Below are 25,916 nucleotides of genomic sequence, written 5' to 3'. Positions count from 1 at the left end.
ACTACACGCAGGAAGCGGCTACAAGGGTAGCCAGATGTAAACAGTAATGAAATTCTAAACTCAGGTTGGAATGTATACCGCAGAGACAGGCTGGACAGTGAAGGGGGAGGCGTGTTTATAGCGATAAAAAGTGCGATAGTATCGAAGGAAATTGGCGGAGATCCGAAATGTGAAATATTTGGGTGAAGGTCACGGTTAAAGCAGGTTCAAACATGGTAATGGGATGTCTCTATAAGCCCCCCGGCTCAGCAGCTGTTGTGGCAGAGCACCTGAAGTAAAATTTGGAAAATATTTCGAGTAGATTTCCAGACCATGTTGTAGTTCTGGGTGGAGATTTTAATTTGCCTGGTAGGGTCTGGGAGACTCAAACGTTTATAACGGGTGGCAGGGACAAAGAATCCAGTGAAACTTTTTTAAGTGCATTATCTGAAAACTACCTTGAGCAGTTAAAATAGAACCGACTCGTGGCGATAATATATTAGACCTTCTGGTGACAAACAGACCCGAACTATTCGAAACAGTTAACGCAGAACAGGGAATCAGCGATCATAAAGCGGTTACTGCATCGATGATTTCAGCCGTAAATAGAAATATAAAAAAAGGTAGGAAGATTTTTCTGTTTAGCGAAAAAAAGCAGATTTCAGAGTACTTGACGGCTCAACACAAAAGTTTTGACTCAAGTATAGATAGTGTTGAGGATCAGTGGACAAAGTTCAAAACCATCGTACAATATGCATTAGATGAGTATGTGCCAAGCAAGATCGTAAGAGATGGAAAAGAGCCACCGTGGTACACAACCGAGTTAGAAAACTGCTGCGGAACCAAAGGGAACTTCACAGCAAACATAAACATAGCCAAAGCCTTGCAGACAAACAAAAATTACGCGAAGCGAAATGTAGTGTGAGGAGGGCTATGCGAGAGGCGACCAATGAATTCGAAAGTAAAGTTGGCAGAAAATCCTAAGAAATTTTGGTCTTATGTCAAAGCAGTAGGTGGATCAAAACAAAATGTCCAGACACTCTGTGACAAAAATGGTACTGAAATAGAGGATGACAGACTAAAGGCCAAAATACTAAACGTCTTTTTCCAAAGCTGTTTCGCAGAGGAAGACTGCACTGTAGTTCCTTCTCTAGATTGCCGCATAGATGACAAAATGGTAGATATCGAAGTAGATGACAGAGGGATAGAAAAACAATTAAAATCGATCAAAAGAGGAAAGGCCGCTGGACCTGATGGGATACCAGTTCGATTTTACACAGAGTACGCGAAGGAACTTGCCCCCCTTCTTGCAGCGGTGTACCGTAGGTCTCCAGAAGAGCTCAGCGTTCCAAAGGATTGGAAAAGGGCACAAGTCATCCCCGTTTTCAAGAAGGGACGTCGAACAGATGTGCAGAACTATAGACCTATATCTCTAACGTTGAACAGTTGTAGAATTTTGGAACACGTATTATGTTCGAGTATAATGACTTTTCTGGAGACTAGAAATCTGCTCTGTAGGAATCAGCATGGGTTTCGAAAAGGACGATCGTGTGAAACCCAGCTCGCGCTATTCGTCCACGAGACTCAGAGGGCCATAGACACGGGTTCCCAGGTTGATACCATGTTTCTTGACTTCCGCAAGGCGTTCCATTCAGTTTCCCACAGTCGTTTAATGAACAAAGTAAGTGCATATGGACTGTCAGACCAATTGTGTGTTTGGATTGAAGAGTTCCTGGATAACAGAACGCAGCATGTCATTCTTAATCGAGAGAAGTCTTCCGAAGTAAGAGTGATTTCAGGTGTGCCGCAGAGGAGAGTCGTAGGACCGTTGCTATTCACAATATACATAAATGACCTTGCGGATAACATCGGAAGTTTACTGAGGCGTTTTGCGGATGATGCTGTAGTATATCGAGAGGTTGTAACAATGGAAAATTGTACTGAAATGCAGGAGGATCTGCAACGAATTGAGGCATGGTGCAGGGAATGGCAATTGAATCTCAATGTAGACAAGTGTAATGTGCTGCGAATACACAGAAAGAAAGATCCTTTATCATTTAGCTACAATATAGCAGGTCAGCAAATGGAAGCAGTTAATTCCATAAATTATCTGGGAATAGGCATTAGGAGTGATTTAAAATGGAATGACCATATAAAATTAATCGTCGGTAAAGCAGATGCCAGACTGAGATTCATTGGAAGAATCCTAAGGAAATGCAGTCCGAAACCAAAGGAAGCAGGTTACATTACACTTGTTCACCCACTGCTTGAATACTGTTCACCGGTGTGGGATCCGTATCATATAGTTTTGATAGAAGAGATAGAGAAGATCCAACGGAGAGCAGCGCGCTTCGTTACAGGATCATTTAGTAATCGCGAAAGCGTTACGGATATGATAGATAAACTCCAGTGGAAGACTCTGCAGGAGAGAAGCTCAGTAGCTCGGTACGGGCTTTTGTTGAAGTTTCGAGAACATACCTTCATCGAGGAGTCAAGTAGTATATTGCTCCCTCCTACGTATATCTCGCGAAGAGACCATGAGGATAAAATCAGAGAGATTAGAGCCCACACAGAGGTATACCGACAATCTTTCTTACCACGAACAATATGAGACTGGAATAGAAGAGAGAACCGATAGAGGTACTCAAAGTACCCTCCGCCACACACCGTCAGGTGGCTAGCGGAGTATGGATGTAGATGTAGAAGAGGGTAAGGGGCGAGGCAATGAATCGATTTCGGTTGTTGTGCCGAACTAAGTATGGCTACTTCTGGGAAACTGTTGATCTACTTCTCATCCCAAGGCCAGCGGAAAACATCTGCGGCGGTCTTTGTGATACTGCGAAGCGAGAGACAGAGGTCATTTAAAGGACTTGTGTCACCACGCGAGAGACGGGGCTTCCCCGACAGAACGGTGCGGAGTTCCTGGGATTCGCGAAACGCTGTGCATACAATGGACGCCGACGACGCCGGGCGTCTGTCGGATGCTCTTGGCAGCGGAGTGCGCGCGCATGCGCCGCTCGGCGACGTTGCCCCATCTTGCGCAATGAGACAGCTGTGGGCAGAGCGCGCGCGGCCGGTTCTGCTACAGGGTTGTGCAGTGCTCAGCTGACCGGCAGCTGTGGTGGGACCGTGCACGGCTTACGGCGTTGGGGCAGGTTGCAGCAGCTCTTGGCACGCCGCCCGCGGCGTGATTAACTGGTGAGTCCACGCGGCGCCTCGCGCTCACAAAGAACAGCTGCTGACTTACGGCTGTGGCCACTGCTCCTAAGCGTCAGTGTGTTGTAGCTGCACGTAAATCAGCGGTAGACTTTTAAAATGCGGATTTTTACATCTGTCATGGCTAGAACTGTTGAAAATTGCGCTGCTGGAGATCCAAAATCACACCTATTTTCATCTGTCATGCAATGAACTTCCAAATATGAATTACTGTAGTCACATAACTGCAATGACCTGCATGTGCTTAGCTCTCTAAATGCTTATAAACGAGGCAACTGGAGGTATAAAGTGGGGCAGTTTGTGCCAAAGAAGTAATTCATTTATCATTTGAGTTTTCACACCCGTCTGAATACTCTGTTGTGCTACGAAACGCATTATTATGCAAGCAATGTGGTCACAATTTACGTAAATTCCAGCGGAATAGGTGAATTAGCATCCCATTGTTGCACAGGTGTTAAATTATGTTTATTTTTAGATTAGCGTCTCAGATTAGTCCTTAAACCAGGAGCATAATTGCTCATTGAGTTAGAATTAGTCGTATCGTGTAACAGACAAAAGCTTCATCTGCCCCCTCATTTGAGATATTACTGACTTGCTAATAAGTCTAAATGATAAGTGAGACAAGAAACCGTTACTCGTGTTAGTTACTTAACGATCCACTTAAGCACTTCGTTGCACATTTGTTTTTGGACAAATCATCTTAACCATTTTGACAAGGAGTGTGGATGGAACACGTAATTCAATAATACCAGGGCCTGATGACAACAGAAAGTTAACTCCTGAGCTGTGTTTATCTGCAGAAAATCACAAGGAGTAGAAAAAAATCCGCAGTTTGTTAGATCAAGATTACATGAAGTTCATTGGTTGTTCGTATTCTGTTCAGAAAATTTACTGTCATAAAGTTCAAAGATGTATACTCAGATTACTGATAGATAATAGGCGAAAAATTCGGAATTGCTTTGTCACAGTATTGCTGTAGTAGTAATGGAATACGTCAACAAACACTAAAATGCGGCAAGGAAAATAAAAATATAGTGTTATTGACTTTACCTGTATTCTCACATACTAGAAATTTTTGCCGCTTCAGCACTACATATTTGAAGCATTAATGTTGTAGCTGTATCATGATTTTCTTATCATGATTTTCTTATAAAATGAACTAGGAAATGAATCTATTAACGAGACTTCTTAACGTCAGGTATAAATGTTCGCCCATAGTTTATTAATCTGTGTGGGGGTCAATACTACCAAAGGAATGAATTGATAGAGCTGTGTGTTTTGCCGCGAGCCTTGGCACAAGAAAGTCCCGTAAATGTTACGATCCATTGGTGGATATTGCTAAAACTTTTTGCATGTAGTTCCAGAAATATTTTTTTCAAGAGCGTGTCAGTAATGCTAGGGGGCGTAAGCCTCTGGCTGAAAATGCCATAAATATGTGAATGCACTCTTTCGGCATGGTAGTAGATCGTAAGTTCTTAGTCAAGTGTTCAACATATAATCTTAAGCAACGTTTCATGCGTTGTGTCTACTTGTAAACTATTCTTCGAATTTACAAGGTACTTTTTCATTTTATAAACTGCAGAAAAACTGTTCTCAGGGAAGAACTGTTAGGACTTGAAGTAGTCAATCTGTCGACACCACCAGAACACAAACGGTCGGCATGGGAGGAAACTGTATGGAAGACGTCAAAATCAGCCTGTTGGCTGCGAAGAGTATTGGGCAAATGTACACTCACCTGCTCCATAAGGAGCACTAAAGCGTTCCATGGAAACGTTGACGATTTTCAGAGGGACAGCTGAAAAGATCGATAAGGGCAGTGCTGGAAACACGCACCAAAGATCAATGACACCTTTCATGTACAGCGTCGAAATATTTTCTTATTTTCGCCCAATTACGAACACAAATGAATGCAGAATTCATCTTAGAGGGCGGGTAGGGAAAAGCGGCATGGGAGAGTAGGCGAGGGAGAGTAATGGGGCACATAAAAATCTCCCGCCCCACTCACAGCCAACATTTTACTAAAATAATAATTTTTGAATACATTGTCAATAAAATTCTTCTGGGTTTGAGGCCGCATTGTCAACTATAAAATTCCGACGTTTCGGCGAGTGTTGTAAGGCACCTTCCTCAGGGTGTATTGCAACACATCGTGAGGAAGGAGACTTGCAACAGTCGCCGAAACGTGGGAATTTTATAGTTGACAATGCGGCCTCAAACCCAGGAGAATTTTGATTGTGACAACGGCTGCGGAAGCATACGTTTACATTTGAATACATTGTTGGAAAAAAAGCGTTGGTCAGGTAATTCGAAATCAGAGTTGATCACAAATTTTTATTAAAAATTAAAAATCGCATCTCACTGGCAACCGGTTTAGATGATATCATGATCATCAGACCATGCCTCAGTGGTGAGCAGATATGACTGTGGCACTGACAGGTGTCGGAAGACGCCTCTGGCCATTACTCAAGTTGTCTTCAGACATTTCTCATTGCACCGCTCTTCGTCCGCTCACCACCTATTTCGACATGCTCTGCTGCTGATCTAGATATGATCGAAACCGGTTAGCACTGACATGAGATTTTTAATTTTAACAAAAATTTGCGATCTAGACTATTACTTCAAATGTTGCTTACATTTATGCTCCACATCTTTCTTCTAAGCTTCGGAGAATATAGCGTTGCGAAAACTCTCGAAAATGGAAATTCTTAAAGGTTTCAGGCTTACTTTAACACAAGATACTCGTGTTCCTGCAGGTTGGCCCACGTGCATTGGTTTGCAGTGTGGCTGCTATAGAAAATATTCCAGATACCCACTCAGGCTGTAACACTGCTTGGTGCCAACTGCATATCGCGACTTTACAGCATGGAGTACGGTCCACGGGAAGTTGAATCGGGCAATACAAAAGGGGATAGAGCCCTCACGAAGCCGACATTCTCAAAAGTAGGCGGAAAAGACATGTAAATTTCCCCACTTACATCCAGTAACGGGCAGACCAGTGTTCAGTCTTAATGCAAGTGAACCTGTGATAATGGTGTTAAATCTTACACCGTATAAATTGAGTGTCGAAGTTGTGAAAGTTGGATGCTATTATAGTTCTTAACCCAATGTCCCACTGGCTAGAATTGTGTACATTCATTTTTGCTGGGTCTAAGTTGCGACAGTGTTTTCCTCAGTGGAAAACTTGTGTAAAACTTTGAATATTCAATCTGTTCGTCAAACAAAGGTGCTGCCATCTGTTGTGCAAAATCATAAAAATACCTGTTAAATGTAACAGTGCACAGCAGCTTGTAAGCATTAGATTAGGCCTACGTGGAAGTATTTGGTTGGTTTAATTCCACTGAATAACAATGTTAATTTTTACATGGTAATTTCTGATCAGTTAATTACAATAGCAAGCGTTTAAAAATTTTAGTTAATAAAAACGCCATATTTAAATATATTTGCACAACAGGTTCATATTTCTATAACCTTGCTTCTAAAATCATCAGATTCGAAGGTAATCCCAAAAGTAAGGTCTCCTATTTTTTATAAGCACATAGACCTGCTTATTTCTACACTGGTTTACATCAGTTTACAGCTTTTACATTTAGCTATTTTTCGACATAATCACCATTTCTGTCGAGGCAATTTTGTAGACGCTGTGGTAGTTTCTGTATGCCCATGTCATACCAGCTCGCCGCCATGCTGGTTAGAAAGTTATGGACCTCTTCTTTCACCTCGTCGTCGGAGCTGAATCGCTGGAACCACAATTAACGCTGACAGGCACTGTGAGACTGAGAAAACTCAAACGGACAATTCAGAATCGGAGAAGAGGAATGTTGAGCAACGACGTACACATCCTCCATGACAACGCTCGCCCACACATCGCTCGGCAAACCGTTGCTCTCCTGCAACAGTTTCAGTGGAACATAATCAATCACCCACCCACCCTGTAGTCCTGGCTCCAGTGACTATCACCTGTTCCCTAGGTTAAAAGAACATTTGGCCGGAAAGCGATTCAGCTCAGACGATGAGGTGAAAGAAGAGGTTCATAACTTTCTGAACAGCATGATGGCGAGTTGGTATGACATGGGCATACAAAAACTGCCACAGCGTCTACAAAAATGCATAGACGAAAAATAGCTAAATCTTCAAGCTGTAAACTGACGTAAACAATTGTAGAAATAAACAGGTCTATGTACTTATAAAAAAATAGACCTTACTTTTGGGATTACCCTCGTAGCATGACAGAAAAAAAATTTTTCCTCCATAAAACACTTTCGTCTGAAAGTATTACATAAATTGTACGAAACAGGTCCTTTTCAAATGTTTGAACATCTACTTCTACATGATTACTCTGCAATTTACAGTTAAGTGTTCTGCAGAGGGTTCATCGAACCACCTTCGAGCTGCTAGTCTACCGTTTCACTCTGTAACAGCGCGCGGGATAAAACGAACATTTGAAGCTTACCGTGCGAGCTCTCGATTCATTATGATGACTGTCCCATGTTAAGGTGGGCGCCAATAGAATATTTCCATACCCTGAGGAGAAAGATGGTGATCGAAATTTCATGGGAGCTCCTGTCGAGAGGAAAAACGCTTTAGTGTTGATCATTGCCACCCCAATTTGTGCATCATATCAATGGCCCACTCTCCTCCATTTCACGATAATACAAAACGAGCTACCCCTGTTTGAACTTTTTCGATGTCCTCCGTTAATCGTGGTTGATGCAGGACCCACAACACGGCAATATTCCAGAAGAGGGTGGACAAGCGTAGTGTAAGCAATCTCTTTAGCAGATCTGTTGCATTTTCTAAGTGTTCGGCCAACAAATCGCAGTCTTTGCTTTACTTTCCCCACAAAATTATCTGTGTGAGCGTTCCAATTCAAATTATTCGTAATTGTAAACCCTAAGTATTTAGTTAAATTTACAGCCTTCGGATTTGTGCGCTTTACCGTGTAACCTAAATTTAACGGATCTCGTGTCTCCATGTGGACATCACACTTTCCATAATTTAGTCAATTGCCAATTTTAGATTTTCATATGATTAATACCTGAATGGCAGTCTACTAAGCACTGAGGTAAGCAAACAGTGTCAGTGTTACGAAACTATATTTTAAAATCGTAGGCTTCTACGTGGCTCATTGCGTGAGGGTGGCGGTAAGTTAAATTTTAGGCAGGAGGGGTGGGGCACAGTATTTGACCTGCCAGAACCGAACCTTAGACCCGGCACCTGGTTTAAAGTCGATGTAAAATTGCTACTTTGCCTTAAAACATTATGCGAGACTAAAACGAAATTAATTCACTGGGGACTGAGAGTGTCAAAGCTACGCCGAAACATTAAACTAAAGGAAGGAAGGATGTTTGAAGAATTTCCCGCATCCTCAGTGCTAAAATCCATTCCTACCTATTTCGCCCTCTTAAAGTGAAAAGTCATAGTTTCTGTAGAGAGGAAAAAATTGCTCCCCTGGAGAACAATTACAGAACGAATACGAAAATGTATAACACGTTGATTGGCGGAATAAAAGAGGAAACTTGGAAGAACATTTCAGATGCCTGAAGTATATTCGCCTCTCGATGCTGCTCTTAAGATATGAACGCCCCCAGGATGGCGCAATTAGCCAAAGGTGTATTCAATAGAATAAACAATCTTGAGTGGAGGAGATCAGGGTTATACCAGTCATCCTCAATCACATACCGTGGCTTACGAAGTGTAAGTAAAGATTCAAACTGTCATACTAATTTGCCACGCTTTGTATAATGTTGTCGTGCACGTAGGAGGCGCTTGTCCTGCCCTGGGGGTACTGAACCATTTGACACATTCAGCTAGTTACTTCTCCTCGACTTCGTAGAAACACTCAACAATGATGAGTGGGATACAATGCTTGAATTTCTAAAGGTTGCATAGGTAAATGACTAACTGTAAACCTCAGCTGCCGACAGGTGTTGTTGATGTACCTTGATGTGGACAGCTGAAATTGTGTGCCCCGACCGGGACTCGAACCCGGGATCTCCTGCTTACATGGCAGACGCTCTATCCATCTAAGCCACCGAGGACACAGATGAATAGCTCGACTGCAGGGACTTATCCCTTGCACGGGAGTGAGTGGGCAAATGTCTATAAGGTACGATACATATGTAGAATTGTGGACAGTTGGGAATGTCTCACGGGAAGCGTGCAAGGGATAAGTCCCAGCAGTCGAGCTATTCATCAGTCCTCGGTGGCTCAGATGGATAGAGCGTCTGCCATGTAAGCAGGAGATCCCGGGTTCGAGGTTCGGTCGGGGCACACATTTTCAGCTGTCCACATCGAGGTATATCAACAACGCCTGTCGGCAGTTGAGGTTTACAGTTAGTCGTCATTTATTCCAAGGAAAAGCTGCACGGTCATCAACAGTAACTATTCTTTCGAGAAAAAGTTACTGTCTTCGTATATATGCATAGGTAAATTGCAGGGGGGGGGGGGGGGGGGGGGGCGGCGGGCGGGCGGGCGAATGAGTCTCGAACTTGTACAGAAACCAGACCAGTTAAGAGAGCGTGACATGAGGGAAGCGTTAGTAAGTTTAAATGGGAGTGAAACAGGGTTGTTCAGTGTGGTTGGTGGTGTTTTGCTCCTGTTTCTAATGAGAACGAAGCTAGCACTGAACTCTACAGTCCTGACCCGCGTTCTTATTCATGACGAATCATACTCCCATTACGATTTCTGCACCAATTGGGTTTATATCATATTGATCTCAGCATAAATCATTCTCTTCGTTCCATTTCGCTTCACACCAATTTCCAGATTGGGGCCTTGTATTCTCTTTCCAGATTAACTTCCCCACCACGTATCACGCTCTGACTCGAATTGGACCCTTTCGTTGGTTAATCAATCTCCTTTTCATGGTCACCTCAAACTTGTCAGTCGCTGACTGAGGTCCTAATAGAGGCTATTCCGGAATCTGTCTCCAGTGACTCGATCATCATGAGTTTCTCAGTTGGAGGCCACATTTCCGGTGGGTACACGTCGTCTGGTTAATGCAGTCATTATCGTGCCGTTGTTCAGTGCTGGTTTTTCCGCCTTTTGGGGTTAGTTGCTCATCCCAAGGACAAGAGCCGGCCGATGTGGCCGAGCGGTTCTAGGCGCTTGTCTGGAACCGCGCGACCGCTACGGTCGCAGGTTAGAATCCTGCCTCGGGCATGGATGTGTGTGATGTCCTTAGGTTAGTTAAGTAGTTCTGAGTCTAGGGGACTGATGACCTCAGATGTTAAGTCCCATAGTGCTCAGAGCCATTTGAACCAACCCAAGGACAAGAAGGTATACCCAGCTTCTGTCCACTCTTCCGCCTTCTTTAGCGAGGCCGTTGCCAGAATGATGGGGACTCCTTACACCGAAAATCTTCGGCCGTCGCCGCAGACTACTTTTGTCCGAAATCTAAGCAGTGGTTGGGAGTGAGCGGGGACCACAGGACGTTTCGATTAGTAGTCTTAAATAATAGAACCCAATATGTTGCCTTCGACGTTCATCGGAGAGAAGGCTATCGTCAGGAGTGCCTCAGAAAAGTGTGATCGGACTGCTGCTGTTCTCCTTACACATCAATGATTGGTGGACAGGGTGAGCTGATGATACTGTGGTGTACGGTAAGGTGTCAAAGTTGAGTGACTATAGGAAGGTACAAGACGACATAGACCAAAATTTCTAGTTGGTGTGATGAATGGCAGCCAGCTCTAAATGTGAAAAACGTTAGTTAATGTGGGTGGGTAGGAAGAACAAACCTGTAATCTTCGGATACAATATTGCGTGACAAAGTGAAGTCGTTTAAATATCTGTGCGTAATGTTGCATGGATGACATCGGAAGTTCACTGAGGCTTTTTGCGGATGATGCTGTCGTACATCGAGAGGTTGTAACAATGGAAAATTGTACTGAAATGCAGGAGGATCTGCAGCGAATTGACGCATGGTGCAGGGAATGACAATTGAATCTCAATGTAGACAAGTGTAATGTGCTGCGAATACATAGAAAGAAAGATACCATATCATTTAGCTACAATATAGATCAGCAACTGGAAGCAGTTAATTCCATAAATTATCTGGGAGTAGGCATTAGGAGTGATTTAAAATGGAATGATCATATAAAGTTGATCGTCGGTAAAGTAGATGCCAGACTGAGGTTCATTGGAAGAATCCTAAGGAAATGGAATCCGAAAACAAAGGAAGTAGGTTACAGTACGCTTGTTCGCCCACTGCTTGAATACTGCTCAGCAGTGTGGGATCCGTACCAGACAGGGTTGATAGAAGAGATAGAGAAGATGCAACGGAGAGCAGCGCGCTTTGTTACAGGATCATTTAGTAATCGCGAAAGCGTTACGGAAATGATAAACTCCAGTGGAAGACTCTGCAGGAGAGACGCTCAGCAGCACGGTACGGGCTTTTGTTGAAGTTTCGAGAACATACCTTCACCGAGGAGTCAAGCAGTATATTGCTCCCTCCTACGTATCTCGCGAAGATACCATGAGGATAAAATCAGAGATTTTAGCCCACACAGAGGCATACCGACAATCCTCCTTTCCACGAACAATGAGAGACTGGAATAGAATGGAGAACCGATAGATGTACTCAAGGTACCATCTGCCACACACCGTCAGGTGGCTTGTGGAGTTTGGATGTAGATAGATGTACATATGAAATGGAACGAGCATGCGAGAACTGTGGTAGAAAGGACAATGGTAGATTTCAGTTTATTGGGAGAATTTTAGGAAAATTTGGGTTACATGCAAAGGAGATAGCATATAGGACGCTGGTGCGACCTATTCCTGAGTGTTTGGGTTCCGAACAAAGTCCGATTGAAGGAAGACATCGGAGCAATTCAGAGGCGGCCTGATAGATTTGTCGCTTGTACGTCTGTCTGAACAACACAAAAGCGTTACGGAGATGCTTCCCTGGAGGGAAGGCGACGTTCTTTTCGAGGAACACTATTGAGGAAGTTTAGAGAACTGGCATTTGAAGCTGACTGCAGAACGATTGTATTGCCGCCAACATACATTACGTGTAAAGACAGCGAAGATGCGAGAAATTAGGGCTCATACGGAAGCATATAGATAGCTGTTTTCCCCTCGCTCTGTTTACGAGTGGAACAGAGGAGGGAATGAATAGTAGTGGTAACAGGGCACCTTCCGCTACGCACCCTGCGGTGGCTTGCGGAGTATCTATGTAGATACAGTCAAAGATATTATCCCTAGTGTTGCTAGTGATGTTAAAAAGCAACTAGATCGCCAAACTCAACAATTCCAAAGCACCAGGCAAGTCGCTGACAAATTCTATGCGTAGTTAAGTTTTAGTTTCACTGTTGCCCATAAATGGCTTCAGGTAGCTTAAACATAGAATTGTTCCCAGCGGTCGATAAATCAGGTCGCGTCAAACTAGAAAGTGCAGTGTAACTGACTCACAGAAGTGCCCTATTACTTCACACATTTTCATGTATAGCAGAAGTAGAATGGATCCCGTGATCAAACAAAATTATGGCCAGGAAGAATAAGAAATTCGTGGTCAAAAACAAAATGACGTCGTAAATATCGAGCATCCGAAGTGCGCTCTTTCCACGCACGAGGACGTCATGGTCAGATGTAATGTAGCTAGACTATTCGAAAGGCTATTCAGTTCCATACTGAAGCATAATCTCATTTTCGTGAGATCTTTCGCTAGGGTTGTCACCAGTTGCAAACGACTGGGCGCCCTTATACTGGAGGAAAGAAATCTTCTTGATATTAATATTTTTGCTATTCTTACATAGTGTATTGTTACGTGTTGCTTACTGGAATACTGGTGCCTCAATTCTTCGACGAGGCATGGGAAGCACTTGAAGCATGTATTTCGGGATTTGTGTGCACGATACTGCGTGTTTTCTAGTGTTTGAAGAACATTCTTGTAGCCTGAGACTTGGGATTTGACATGCAGTCCGTTCACAGTAGACGGAACTTTGTCTCGACCTAGTTACCAGCGACCTTGCGCAGTTACACACTATAGGTTATCGCCATCACGTTACATTCGACTTTGACGCTGCGTGCTGCAAAAATCTCTCCCGAGACGCCATGTGTTCGCTTCAGTTTGTACCCGCCGCTACTGTTAAGGGGCTCCGGAAAGGCTCAAAATCATGAAAAGTTCAATTTTTACTTTTTTGCGTTTTCTGAATCTGCAGACTATTACCTTTTAATAGATATATAATTTATTCAATTCCGAAGACTACAACTATTTTTAAATTTTTTTTTGAAATGTGTTCTACATGGGCGTGACCCACTGTGGCGCTGTTAAACTGTCAAATGGTGTTATTATTAACGTCCGTATTCATAGGGTACATTTTAGTGATGTGAGATAAAGTATGTATTGTGGCTAACCTGTGATGGTTCAATATATATCGCTGGTGTGATTGTCGATTGTTTCATGTTTATTTACTCGTCGGTATCTCGAAAATATTCGTAATTAATTCTGTTTCTTGAGTCTCTGTTTTGTTGAAGTATAATAATGAGTAAAAGTAAAGTTAATAGAAATCCTCTGAAGGCTTTTAAGAAAAGGAGAAATGTTGGAAAGCCAAAGGTATGTGTTATTACTGTAAACAACAAAGACGATAACCAAGTGAGTGAACCTAACCTCTCAAGTACACCTGCCCATGGCAGTCAAAGTGGGAAAGAAAATACTTCACAGAAGAAGCTTGGTTCAATGAGCGAAAACTATGAATGTTTTATGGGCGAATCGGATGTGAATGAAATATTTGATATGTCGGTTCTCAAAGGAATTTTTTCAAACTGAGTAAGATGTATTCATTGTAGTGAAGTTGGTCTGGAACTCTCCATAATAAAGCACCTAGGACTTGCTAGTGAAATACAACTGAAATGTGATAAGTGTTCATACATGACCACCTTTTGGAACAGTGTTGCAGTAACTGCAACTGAAGAAAATGGTAGCAAAATCTACGAACACATTAGATTTTATTCCTTGCGTTCAGTTGGTAAGGGTGCTACTGCAGGTGCAATTTTCTGTGGCATCATGAATCTTCCAAATCCCCCAATCAAGTTTACGACCTATAATAAATCAATAGGGTCTGAAGTAGAAGATGTCTGTATAGAATCTATGAAGAACGCTGTGGAAGAGGCAGTAATGGAAAATAATGGTAACAGAGATTTGACTGCAGCGTTCGATGGTACCTGGCATAAACGGGGACACACATCTCTTCATGGTGTAGTATCTGCCACCAGTATGTATACAGGGAAAGTTTTAGATGTAGCAGTAATATCAAAGTATTGTAGATGTCCACAAAAATATAAAGGTACACATGAAAATAATTGCAAAGCTAACTATAGTGGCAGTAGTGGAGGAATGGAAGTGACTGGTGTTGCCAGTATATTCCAGCGTTCTGAGGCGTGTGATAAAGTGCGATATGTTAATTACCTTGGTGACGGTGATTCTAAAAGTTTCAAACATGTTCAAGGACTGAAGCCCTATGGTGATGATGTAGTGCAGAAATTTGAGTGTATTGGACACGTACAGAAGCGAATGGGAACAAGACTTCGGCGACTGAAAGCTTCGTACAAAAAACAAAAACTCAGTGATGGTAAAGGGTTGGATGGGAAGGGAAGGTTAACTGACAGTGTAATTGACAAAATACAGAAATATTATGGAATGGCTATTAGGCAAAATACACAGTGTCGACGAAATGAAGAAGGCTGTTTGGGCTCTTTTTTTTCATACTTCTTCAACCGATGAAAATCCCCAACATAGCTTGTGTCTCAAAGAAGAAGACAGTTGGTGTAAATATAACAAAGGATTGCCAACTGGTGAAGTGTACACTCATAAGCATAGTCTGCCTCATGCAATAATGGAGGTGATAAATCCTATTTTCAGAGACTTAGCAGCACCTGAACTGTTGAAAAAGTGTATTCACGGAAAAACTCAAAACCCCAATGAAAGTGTAAATAGTGTTATATGGTCGAGAATCCCCAAGACTGTATTTGTTGGAATAGAATCACTTCACTTTGGTGTGTATGATGCTGTTGCGACTTTCAATGATGGCAACATTGTAAGGTGCAAGGTATTTAGAAATATGGGAATGAAGATAGGTTCTAACATGGTAAGAGCGATGCTTGCTTTAGGCAAGGAACGCCTTCGGGCTGCAGACAGGGCTGTAAAGAGTCTAGAAATACAAGCAAGAGTAAACAGGAGGAGGAACAAGAGGAAGCTGGTGGAGGAGTTTGCAGTGGATGAAGATAATCCATCCTATGGACCTGGAATGCACTAAAAAGTTAATCCAATCTTTGTCGCTCGATTCCCAAAACTTTTATTTTCTCATACTAATTACATGTTTTCTAAGGATCTTCCAAACATATTTCTTTCAAACTTTCAGTAAATGTTACACAGTACCTTCTGCATAATTTAACACAGCCTTTTTCCAAAAAACTGTATATTTTTGAATATATAAATAAAAAATTGCAAAAAAATGTTGTGAATTTTCATTACAATTGAAAAAAATTCTTTAATAACCGAACTAAAATTTTGTAAAATCCCTGTGTTAAGTTGTAGCCCATATTCCAATAAATAATCTGTAAAAAGTTCAACTTCCTACCTCAAATACTTTGTGAGGAAAGATGTAATTTATAAGCGTTATTTTAACATTGCAAGTATAGGGCGTTCCGGAGCCCCTTAAGTAACGCGATGGACGAGAGATTATCGATCCAAGCATCGCACATGCGTGTAAAGCTTAGCACCCGGTGAATATCACCTTCTCTGGTATCTGTCGTAACTAACTCTGCGTTACTTCCTATCGTGAGTTTTCTCCGGCCACAAAACTATTAAATCAGTTACTACTTAGTGGTAGCAGTCTAGTGAGACATAAATGCAGACAAGAATTCGGCTCGAGAGTCACTCAGCCTGCTGCGAACTGAAACGCCTAAGGAAAACTTTAGAAAGAACGGAAAAGTTACAAAGAAAAGTGACTACTAACAAAAACAAATTTATATCTGCCTTTGTTGTGCAACTGAATTTGATATGTCTATGCTATAAGCATTTCTCGTTTCATTGGCAGTAGTGCCATCGCAAGAGATTTTCCACAATCGTCTGCTTTTGAAATGACGCCAGTTTATCGCCGATAAAACCGATGCCTCTATAGCGCTACTTAGTTTTTCAAAACGTAATCTGTAGCTTTTTCGCGAAATAGGAGCAGAAAAGTTGCCAACTGCTTGATCGCAGCCATTTCATTGACACCATCGCAGAACTATAAATCAAACTAAAAGGAAACACATTACTGAAAAGAAATTTATTTAAATGATAGCTGATTTAGTACTTTACATTAGGCTGCGTTTTTGTTTACAAACTAGTTCAACTGAAGAGGCATACTCTTTTTCATTCAAGTGTGTTAGTGTGAATGAAATTTGTATTTCAAATGTCAGTGATTTGTGGAAAAGAAAGCCTGATCTTTCCGACGGCAAGACAGCCATGTAAGTTTTAACTGCCTGTATTGGTTTACCCAGAGCCATTAGAGACTCGTTGAGACACTGGAAGGAACTATATTGGAAATCTTTTGCATAGAGAGGCCACCCACGGTTGAAAGATTAGTCATTGTGGGAGACCAACTACTGTATTCGTGCGAAGAACACAGTTCAACCAGTAGTTTGGAACAAATAATGGTAGGAGACGTACCCAATCGCTCGATCTTCTCATGTGTGAGACTGAGTACAAATCATACCTTACTCAGTTGCATAAATTGGTGTTGGAAATATATACTCTCCAGTGAGAGATCTGAAACTGGGCCAGCTTAAAATGTACACAAACTTAATGTATTTCTACATTACGTTATTCTCAATTACAAATAATGACAACCATCAGCTGTAGAATGGAATGACAGTGAAAGTTCGTTTCGGAACGGGACTCGAACCCGCATTTCCCGCTTACCATTTGGTCATTCGTGCGGCTCACGGCCAGACTCAAACCTCCGTATGTCGTAAACCAACCTTCTAATCCGTCTTGGAAACTATTGTTTCGTTTTAGTTATTTGAAAATCGGAGGTTGCACTTCCCCCTGGCCTCCGTTTACTTCTATTGTCAGAATGCACATTTTCCGGTTATTACTGTGTTTGGTACTGGTGGTTTATTTTATGCGTTTGACCTGGCAAGCGTAGAGACGTGGGACTCTTACATCTATCCAGACAGTCTGTCAACATTGCAATTTGTAGAGCACATGAGCGATATATATGGTTATTAATCATATAGTATGAATATGTGGAACCTGTCATGTAACACCAGCAGAAAAATGGTGCTATTGGAGCGCAAAAAATGCGAATATGTTCCTGTTCATTTAAGACTGAAAAGTGGGATACCAGCTGCGTCATTCTATCTTCTTCAGCAGCATCTTCCAAATTTTTCTCAAATTTGGCATGCGAACATATTCACACTTTAACATGCAGATCACCCCAAACTCCCACAGCCTCCACTAACTGTTCCTCTCACCCACTACTCCATAGCTATACGTAGCTCACACCCATCCACACCGTTGTCCTTTCTCTCTTTCAGCCCAGTTCATTGTTATTATCTCTTTCTGTCATAGCCACAGACCCTTTATTTCCCACTGTCTTGTGTCTCAGCATGAAAAAGCGGGACTAAGTACGCAAGATAAAATTTTTTGGGAAAGTTTTAAAGGTGTTGAAGTTTGACTGAGGCAGCTTGTGCCCCACTGTTCAGTGTTTTAAATAAACAGGTACATGCTTGCAGTTTTCGTGCTGCGATAGAAACGTTTCTCCGCTTGTTGGCTTACTTTCCCTGCTGCAGCAAGACATTTCTTATAAAAAGAAATGTTTACTATCCAAAAATTTAGTTATGTGAAACTGAAATATCGCAAAACTAATTTCAAACATCAGTTCGTATTTTATGTGCAAAAAAATGTGTTTGCTTCAGTACTAAAATAAGAGGTTCCCAGATAACGGAGACAATACAGCATATCTCTCTGTGCTACCTCACTTTATAAACGAAGTTTTTGCCTCGCCTAATTTTACGTGCGTGTTTTTCGTCTACTAGTAGGGTAACTTTGAATCTCTGTATCCCGGAAACGAATAAAGATATGAAGAAACTGTCAGATGGTCATCTTAGGAGTACATCATAAAAATTATAGCCATTTGCTGTGCATAGCCGTCTCGGAATCCACGCCTGGGTTTTGGGAATCTATCGATAACAGATGAATATTTTTGAAAACGAGGAGATAGTTTTGTAGATAAATGTGTGGAGAACATACCGTTAAAATATGAACAATTTACTGCGGTTATTTGTCACTTAGATTTAGTCTTATACCGGATTTTACTCTTAGAAGTGGGGTAACTTTGAACTTCTGTATCTTGGAAATTTGTAGGTATATCAAGAAAATTTTCAAGGACGTTAGAGATCAGGATCGTAGGAATACACAGGAAAAATTTTAGCAACTTGATGTGCATAGCCGTCTTTGAATCCTCGACTGGGGTTTGGTACGTTGATGATAGCGAAAATACAGTAAAAAAGGCCCTTTCTTGGTGTTTTCCGAGGAAACGCCCGTGAACTAATGGTGCCGCCGTAAGTCCCATAAACTCTACGGTAGATTGCATAAAATGCAAAAAGAACAATCAATTTATTATGTTTGCCTAAGCAGTAGGAAGTGTGTAATATTCATACTTTGACCCTTTGCTGTATGATAGTGACACTAAGGCGATACTTCTGCTGAGTATTCAAATGCTCCTTACCCCGAGAGCTATCAGAAATACTTGACACTGTATCACCAGTAGAACCCGAGGTATGAGCGCTGTAAAGTCCTGTTTTTGCGCAGGTACACATGCTGTCGTACGCGTACCTATGATTATTATCATTATTTAGTAATGAATGTGGCTGAAATTGATGATTTGATGTTATGCAAAGGTACAGCGAAAGATACTGCATCTACCCGATCTGGTATTGAAGTTACGGAATGATTGGTATTTGTTATGCGAGAAGAGCTGCTGAGGACTCCAATAAGGAACCGTTGAAGTAAACAGAGCACACGAAAATAACGTCGCGGCCTATGCAACCTAAGTATGAGGATGACTGATGGGCTGAAACAACCGAATATCGCACATTCGAGTCGTACACAGGCGTTCGTAGCTACGTCGGATCGTCTGGAGTAACCACTGCTTGTGCCGTGTTGAATTACGTCACAATAGAAAAGATGAGGTTGGACTAAGGAATGGACTAGTTTGAGGCGGAAATATTTTTCTAAAGCTTTTTGGATTGCATGTAGGCAGACACTTTCTGTATACTGCAAAAGTTTGTCTATTTATTCATCCAAGAGTGTGGTAACACTTCAGCTTGCAAAACATTTATTGAACAAACCTACCAAAGTTTATTTACTTCTGTCTCTAAGGGGAGCATAAATAAAAATTTGTGGTGCAATATTTGTTGTAGAATGTGGACTAAGTCAAAGAACCATTACAGTATTCACCTTAACTGCTGAATAATACTAAAGTATCTGTGTATCATGGCTAAGTGGATAATTGCTGGAGTAATTGTTAGCGTTTCTGAGTAACGTTGCGTAATCCAATCTTAAAACGGAAAAAGTCAACGGCAACTGTTAGCACATCAGAGTTGCCGGCGCAACCCGCAATTGTTTTGTGGGTTTGCTACACAGATAGAAGCTGTTGTAGCTATTCTAATGTTGACATAATTTCGTCTTCTTTCACACACTCATTGTTGTAGCTGAGAAAATACTGAGAAGCCGCACTGTCGATAAGGTGGCACTTTCCGGAATAGCGTTGCAATTTCTTTCTTGAGTCACATAAGCAAACACGGCATAAGATTGACTCGTTTCGACTAATGTGTTCACATACTTCATTGTGCAAGATAGTACACATACTTCTTGCAAAATCCCTTGTATTGCTGTACTAAAGAGATCTTCTTAAAGTACGTTTTTCACGAAGATCTGAAAACATCAGATCATGTACTGTTCTGTTGCAACATCTCAGATAAGTAATTTAACACGTAACTGTTAGGACGTTTTCGTTGCACTACTGGTATGGTTGACTCATCAGAACACGCGTTTTTTATTTCAGAATTATGTGAAAGAAATGAAAACAAATGCTTACAATCAACCTAAACATTTCACCTTTTCTACAATAAGTCTTTGTCATCGTTGCAGCAGAGCTCACTTATTGCTTTGTCAAAGACTGACATGCTCTTTCATCCAATTGAGGATTACATTCTGTCATTTCGTTACGAGATGATGCTATTTCAATCCAGGATAGCAGAAAATAAAAAAAACCCTCATACTAGCTATGATGGGGTCAGACCCGTTACCCAACTCCTTTGTCGAACAGCTGAGAGCACATTGAAAGATAGTGAAACTGGCAGCGCTAATTTGTTAGGAACACTGAAACTAAACTGAAGCAAAATTCCGCACCACACTCGTTACGATCGAACAGTGATATCAGGTTACCTTCCATTAGGAAAGTGGGTGCACTCAGCGACTGTTATGTAATTTATAAATGATAGAGAGCAGAAATCAGTCGCCTTTATTTATTTATTTATTTTGCAGGTTTTATTAAGCAAATCCAGATTTCGGCTAGTGCCTAGCCCTGAACAACAGGTACCTAACGTGCATCGAGATTAAAAAATAGTGCATTGATAATGGCTAGGCACTAGCCGACATCCGGATTTGGGTAATAAAACCGGCAAAAAAAGACTGATTGCTGCGCTCTATCATTTATAAACAATTGTGATAAATAACTCAAGGTCCTTTCCTTCCTTCGATCCGTGTAATAAGCCATAAAGCAAGTTACAGGAGGACCCACAACTTAACTTGCTATCCGAATCACAGTGAAACTTGAAACTTTTAGCATCACTCACATCTAGAGAATGAAAGAAACAATGTGTGACTAATCATAGGACCCACCGAGAATAAAATCTGAATATTTCTGACTTATTCAACGGCAACCAGTCCGCACACTCACTGTTACTGCAATGTTGTTAACAATTTTCGCGGTTTTAGAATAATTTATTTCGGTTGTGGAAGCATTATCTGAATTTTTTTGAATTTTCTCTGTATTTGTACTGTATAACTAAATACAATTAAAATAAAAACTATGTGGTACTACTATTACTTCAGAATTTATCGTGGTGGAAGACCGTGGCATTTTAGTTGCATCAATTTCCCGTGTGAAGCGCAGAGCTGTTTCACGTGTAACTGTGGACTCTGGATATTTTAAGACTCGATGGAGTACAGATGTTTCCCATATCTGAATATTAGTAAACGCTTTGGCACACTATTATTTTTACATTGCGTTATGAAAGTTGTCTTTTGTGCCTAACAGGTACACACATAGCCACAGTTGGAGTAACCTCGGCTAGTAGAATTTCTTTTGAAATTATGAAATCAGTAATCGTATTTCCTGTAGAACACAATCACAATTTTCAATGTAATTTGGATAAGATTTCCAATTACAATTTACAGTGCTAAATCCGCTTTTACTAATTATATGAAAATGGAACATGACTCAGGATATGCACATAATGCACACGACTCTATACTTTTATTTGAAATTGTATTTTCAACTCGAGAACACTTACATGAATCAACATCGAAGATATGAACAGCAGTCTCAGTAAAAAATCGCCGAAGAAGTGAAAAATTTTAAATAGTTTCGTCACATTTATGCTTTGACAAAAGAAAGAATTTAAACTCCTAACGATTTATTCTGCGTCATGTTTCTAGTTAACTTAGTTCTTTGCTCTGGTATTTTAGGCACCCCGCCTCTCTATTAATTACAATGTATTACTCTTAAGAAATGAAACACCAATAAAAATATTAAAAGTAACTTCGTTCTAGAAAAGGGGCACCACAACTCGTTATTCTAGAAACTGTTTCGAAAGCTCGTCTATTTTGCTGTTCCACTTTGAATTATAAAGTGCCGCGAGGCGTGTTGGCATTGGTAGTACTTCAGGCAAATTCACTTGTTCGTGGCTCACTAACTTTATTAATACATAAAGTGCTACCGAAGCACGAGCTTCGAAAACCTTGGTTTGTGCACAGAGAGCATCTCGTAAAAGAGGCTGTAAAGGCATTTGATTTGCATTGCGACATTCCTGCATGAAACAAGTGCCTTTAGAACTCGTGCTTCCCTCTGATGCTGACGCTACGTTAAATTTTAATTTTTCCTTTTACCTCGATGTGCTCAGACAGAATACTTTCACGTGCCATCTCTGACCTTAGAGAGGTCGGTCTATAGTGACAAGACTACTTCGTCCTTTCGTTGAAATAACTTTCTTCGCCTTTCCTCTCAACAACAAAATGGGTTTTTAACTTTTCTAGAACTGCATTACCAATAGGAAGACAAGCCTGTGTTGCTCGCCGCGAAACCGGTTCTCTTAAAACTGGAGTGGTGGTATTAAATATTTTCTTAAGATAACGTAGACTTCTTCGCAGTTACCTCGTAAGCGTAAGTCTTTTAAAACAGCGTCGGTCTTTATACCAGTATGAACGCTAACCCAAATTGTAATAGGCCCTATGCTTTCCGTCGTTTTCACTTTCTCACCTTTGATAAAAAAAGTGAGACAACAGGTAAAATTGTACTGACGAACTTCTAATCGGTTGGAAACAAAATTACCGTAAACGACTGGGTTTGCCAAGTCAAAAACAGAAAAGGCGAACTCGGCGTGACACTTAGCCATACATTTTACCCTAATTTCTAACTACCTGTTTCAAGCAGTCCTGTGTTGCCAATCGTATTAAGAGGTCAGCGTTTTGCGAGATCAAGGTCTCCATTAAACAAGTAGGTATCTATTCTTTTGCGACAGCAAACTGAAATATAACGTATAAATTAAGTCATTCCAATTAAACTTACTAATAAAAAGTCTAGTTACGTAAAAATCTCACTTGAACCCATTTTATCAAGAACAGGATTGGCTGATCCGGCCATTGTATTTGCCTCGTTAGCTCTGCGCCTAGCGTCCTTGCAACATTGTTAGGCTCATCCGGCCTGCGAAGAAAAACGTCGGACACAGATAGGAAAAGCATTGGTGCTTGCAATAATTAAACGTCAGTTGTTTGAAACTGATAAAAAATATTTTATTCAAAATAATCTCCATTGCTATTTATATATTACTCCCAACTCTCCAGCATGCTATGAATGCCACGCAAAAAAGTTCTTCTTTTGAAGCGGACCAGTCAGCGAGCCGTTTTCGGCCATTTTCATGAGAATTGAAGCGTTGTTCAGAGAGCGTGTCCCCGTAGTGCAAATAGATAATCGGACGGAGCCAAGTCTGGACAATAAGCCGCATACCCTAGCATTTCCCAACTGAATGCCTCGGTTGTTTCCCTGTCCCGTTTTGCTGTGAGAGATGGGGTTCATCATGGAGCAATATGACTTTGTGTTTTTCCATATTCCAGTCTTTCTTCACATGCTGCTCCATTTAAATCGACCATTTGCTGTTGGTAGCGATCAGTGTTAACGGTTTCACCAGGTTTTAGCAGCTCATAATAGAGGACACCCTTCTGATCCCACCAGACACAGAGCATTGTCTTCCTTCCAAAGCATTTGGGCTTGCAGTGGATGTCGATGGTTTGCCTGTATTCACCCATGATTTACAAAGCTTAGGATCCTCAAAATATATCCATTTTTCATCACCTAATTCCATGGAGAAAAGACCTTTCTTATCTGTCGAGCAGCATTTCACAAGTGTCTTTCGATTTGCTTGCTGTCTTTCATTCAGTTCGTGCGGAATCCATTTTCCCACTTTCTGCACCTTTCCCATAGCTTTCAATCCAAGAGAAAAGGCTTCCTACGTCACAGTCAATTGTTCCGCGAGTTCCTTTTGAGTTTGAGTATCATCTTTATCCAATAAGGTCTGCAATTCATTGTCTTCGAACTTTCTCGGTAGTTTTCCGCGCTCTGTTTCTCACGTCAAAATCATCACTTGAATTTTTTGAACCACTCGAAACATTGTTTTTTCAAGTGCATGTTTGCCGAAAGCTTCGACAAGCATTCTATGCGATTCTGCAGGAGTTTTCACCAAATAACAGAAAACCAATGCTGTCCGCAAATCGTAGTTCGTAGGCACAATACCCGACATGTTTACGGGTTTGAAACAGATACCGATGTATGGTACTTTGTTACCATGTTGACATTCGTCGTCAGCCGTTACAGGAAGTAGATGGCGCTGCAGACGCGATCTCACGGGCCCTAGACCGACGGCTACCACAATCTATAAGGAAATTTCGGTTTCATAATACTACTTCCGCATTTATATCCTTATGGTACACCTCCTTATTCCTCCTTATACTTATTACTCTTGCCTGCATCGTTAGCTTGGAACAGGCGTTCTCTACTTCACTGATAAAAAAGGTAACAAAAGCTGGGGAGGTCGGACTTCGTATATAGTATTTGGTCGGACACGTCGGAAAAACATACTTGACATGTACAGCAAAGTAGTGCACGTGGCAAACCTAGACGCAGCGGTAAAAGTGTAATATGACTGCTCTGACAATACCTATACAGTAATTCTCATTGGTATGTCAATACTTTCACATGCTGCTTCGTATTACCAAGTGCTTACGTAGTATTGAGAGTTACGGTAGGAAGGCGGTTAATGATTTGAACATCCACCGAAACACACTGTCGATAAAATTAATAAACGATAGTTCCTAAGCAAGTAAGCAAGTAAGCAAGTAAGCAAGTAAGCAAGCAAGCAAGCAAGCAAGCAAGCTGGTTTCGTTGCCAGTGATCTACAGCGACACGTCCTATACTATTCAAAAGTTATTGTTACAAGAAGCAGAAAACAGTGGCGTAACCATCTGTATAGACAGCGATGCTTCGGATTGCGCTGTTTCATCCGTTGATTGTGGTGTTATGAATGCAACTTGGAACGGCACATGTGTTTGACCGTCGGCAAGCGAACGTGATACACGTTGTCCCAGGAAGAGAGAGAGATTGCTGTGCGATTGCGACATGTGGAGCGTATGACGACGATATGCTCACAGACAGAACTTTGCAGCGAGAACTCCAATATTACACAGAATTGCAAAGCGCCCGCGGCAGCTACAAAAACTTCACCCCTTCACCTGCTGAGTATTCTGAAAAAGATTGCTTTCGATAGATACTGAATCTGAAGTGTCCAGACTTTGCAACTGTGTCCTACTGTTAGATACGAAGAGCAACAAAGGGGTACAGTAAAGGAGCGCCGAAGACGATAGTTTGACATATTAATGGTTCCACTTCGGCTATTGTTTACACACATTTTCACAGCAAGTTTAGATCAGGCGCCTCTTCTCTGGTATTTCCGAGATATTTTCAATTCCTATTTTGCATTGTATAGCTTGAGCCAGCTTAAACAAATACTGCTCGCCCCAGTGTCGACGGCAGGTGTCGTTTTGTTTCCCATTCCAAATAAAATGATCTTGAAAGCGGAATTCTGCGTGCCCATTCGATAGATCGGCCCCAGATGAGTCCAGTCCGATATTCGTTTTGTCGCTATGTATGAACAGGAAAAATAAAGCACGATAAGTGACGCGTGCTCGAGCAGCGACTGAGCAGCGCTGCTGCACTGCAGTAAGTGACCCCAGGGTGGCATGCGAGTCGCTGCACGACTACTGATTATTCACCTAGACTGAATGGACTAAACACGTGTAAAAAAAAAAGAGCAGAGGTGAAACCAATTACTATGCCAATCAAATATTATGGTGGTATCCCACACAAAGAAAGTGACTGCTTTTTAATAAGGCTATTTCACTG

At 41.5% G+C, this 25,916-nt stretch overlaps 1 protein-coding gene and 1 non-coding gene across 2 annotated transcripts in view; one reads left to right on the top strand and one right to left on the bottom strand.

Annotated features, from left to right (window-relative positions):
* Positions 1 to 3,062: 3,062 nt before the first annotated feature.
* Positions 3,063 to 25,916, top strand: part of LOC124594749 (probable multidrug resistance-associated protein lethal(2)03659) — a 288,064-nt gene continuing 265,210 nt past the window's right edge. Inside the window, exon 1 of the mRNA XM_047133129.1 lies at positions 3,063 to 3,177. The gene's annotated coding sequence lies outside the window, so the exon portion shown is untranslated. The remainder of the gene's footprint in view (positions 3,178 to 25,916) is intronic.
* Positions 9,160 to 9,233, bottom strand: Trnat-ugu. The gene has a single exon. It is a non-coding gene; the product is annotated as a tRNA-Thr (tRNA).

Source organism: Schistocerca americana, chromosome 2 (genome assembly GCF_021461395.2).
Source record: "Schistocerca americana isolate TAMUIC-IGC-003095 chromosome 2, iqSchAmer2.1, whole genome shotgun sequence".
Taxonomy (NCBI): domain Eukaryota; kingdom Metazoa; phylum Arthropoda; class Insecta; order Orthoptera; family Acrididae; genus Schistocerca; species Schistocerca americana.
Note: the sequence above shows the minus strand (reverse complement) of the source record. Positions and strands in the feature narration are given on the sequence as shown.